We start from the raw sequence: 2,649 nt of genomic DNA, 5'->3' as shown, positions 1-2,649 counted from the left end.
CCCCTCTCGCCCATAGCTAGTTACGGCACTGAATTAAGTCACCTGTGGCCAAGCATGGATATACTTAGAACCTGAGCTGTTGGGTTGCCTTGAGGACCGCGTTTGACAACCTCTGCACTAGCTGGGATCATCCATACTTGCTACAAACATCAATAGCAAGCTACCACTAACTCATACGTACCAATGACTGTGTGTCTCTCCATTTGAAACTCACAAATATATCAATGGTAAACTTCAGCAAATACTATTAACCTAAAGCTCATTAGTCTCAAACAAACTAAGAAATTGTGCTAAGTATCTACAAGCATCTAGTCACAGCCTGCTTACCTATAATCATACAAGTACTTATTATAGGTTCCAGGCATAAGGCACATTATAGCCATTATCTGGTTAAGTGCATAGGGGTGTACTATCACAAATTATTATTTTGAAAACCTACTGCCACATTTAAGATGTGCAGTACAATTATATCCTGCATTTATATAGCGGTATAATTTGGCACGGCCGGTCTGGTGCCCTCTGGGCGTTTCTAGGAGTGAAAGGCAAGTCCTAATTGTGGACATTGTGTGGTGTTCAGGAATTTTACCCACATAATAGGCCTTCACTCATATGTATATTATTGTCTGTGGTTGATATGTCACAGGGTAACTAAGCCTGGTGGCTGCACATTATCTCATTTTATGTTTTTTGACCATTGTACCATATAGACATACAAATATCAATTATGTCAGTTACATACTCATGAACCTGGATGACTCAAAAGGGTGAGTACAATATTTGCGGTCATACCTCACTGGGAATGCCCAATCTCTTCTGACCTTGGAAGCTAAGCAGTGAAAGGCCGGGTTAGTAATAGGATGGGTGACCACCTCTGAACACCCTGGTACCACAATAAATTGATTCCCCTATAGTGTCATCTGCACCAAAAATATTGGGCAATTGAATTTTCAAAATATTGGTTTGCAACGGTGATAGGCAAGTCCTAATTGTGGATATTGCGTGTTTTGAAAAAATGTTTTTCCACAAAACAGGCCATCACCCATGCTCATATTTCACTGTGGCTGCCATGTCACAAGGTGACTAAACCAATTGGCTGCACACACTTGGGTGACTCAATAGGGTGAGTACGACATTTGCGGTCATACCTCACTGGAGATGCCCAATCTCTTCTGACCTTGGAAGCTAAGCAGTGAAAGGCCGGGCTAGTACTAGGATGGGAGACCACCTCTGAACACCCTGGTACTGCAATAAGTTGACTCCCCTATATAGTGTCACCTATACATATACTATTGGGTACCGGACTCTTATATGACCTATGATTTAATTCTCTGCATTTACCACAATCCACAATGGATATCTGCTGAATAAATGATGGTCATACAATACATGAGTCACAATGTGCAATGATTAATGAATTTTGTTACCACAGCCATAATTTCCGGCAATTGGTAGATTGTGATATGGATATCACGTATTACTTATAATCTCTTTTTTTCATATTTTCGCAAAGCTTTTAATTTTCAATGCAGATACTCCTTAATTCTTATTTTACGTGTTACCTAATAAAAATGGTTTTATCAGTAACAAATTACATTGCCATCCTCTGAATTAGAGTGCTCCCAAAAAAGAGTCTACTTACCAACACTTCTTTGTTTTGGTTCTTTCTGACTGTCTAAATTTGACTCTGGGGAGCACCACTGAAAGCAACATTTATTGGGAATAGGATTAATTTTCCATATACCCCTAGTTGCAACTTACCCCTAGTTGCAACTTGCTATATCTAGAAGCAATTCAGGGATAATTCAGTTTTTCAGAGGCTACTATTTATCAGATCGAGGACTTGTGCGGTTCCCAATATTTTTCTTTCTACAACCTCTGCACTAGATAAGGTCTGGACAGTGCTTCCACCAATTTTTTTCTGAAGTGTTACTAATCTGTTTTACAAATGCACATTGGGGGTAATTCTGAGTTGATCACAGCAGGAATTTTGTTAGCAGTTGGGCAAAATCATGTGCACTGCAGGGGAGGCAGATATAACATGTGCAGAGAGAGTTAGATTTGGGTGGGTTATTTTGTTTCTGTGCAGGGTAAATACTGGCTGCTTAATTTTTACACTGCAATTTAGATTGCAGATTGAACACACCACACCCAAATCTAACTCTCTCTGCACATGTTATATCTTCCTCCCCTGCAGTGCACATGGGGGGTCATTCCGAGTTGTTCGCTCGTTATTTTTTTCTCGCAACGGAGCGACAAGGTCGCTAATGCGCATGCGCAATGTCCGCAGTACGACTGCGCCAAGTAAATTTGCTATGCAGTTAGGTATTTTACTCACGGCATTACAAGGTTTTTTCTTCGTTCTGGTGATCGTAATGTGATTGACAGGAAGTGGGTGTTTCTGGGCGGAAACTGGCCGTTTTATGGGTGTGTGCGAAAAAACGCTACCGTTTCTGGGAAAAACGCGGGAGTGGCTGGAGAAACGGAGGAGTGTCTTGGCGAACGCTGGGTGTGTTTGTGACGTCAAACCAGGAACGAAACTGACTGTACTGAACGCAGATGCCGAGTAAGTCTGGAGCTACTCAGAAACTGCTAAGAAGTGTCTATTCGCAATTCTGCTAATCTTTCGTTCGCAATTTTGATAAGCTAAGA

General features: G+C 41.2%; 2 pseudogenes; both read left to right on the top strand.

Annotated features, from left to right (window-relative positions):
• Window positions 1–775: 775 nt before the first annotated feature.
• Window positions 776–895, top strand: LOC134912598 (5S ribosomal RNA; annotated as a pseudogene).
• Window positions 896–1,131: 236 nt separating this feature from the next.
• On the top strand, window positions 1,132–1,251 carry LOC134913831 (5S ribosomal RNA; annotated as a pseudogene).
• Window positions 1,252–2,649: the final 1,398 nt, after the last annotated feature.

The sequence above is a fragment of the Pseudophryne corroboree genome, chromosome 4 (assembly GCF_028390025.1).
Source record: "Pseudophryne corroboree isolate aPseCor3 chromosome 4, aPseCor3.hap2, whole genome shotgun sequence".
NCBI classification, from domain to species: domain Eukaryota; kingdom Metazoa; phylum Chordata; class Amphibia; order Anura; family Myobatrachidae; genus Pseudophryne; species Pseudophryne corroboree.
This window is presented reverse-complemented; position numbering and strand designations above follow the sequence as displayed.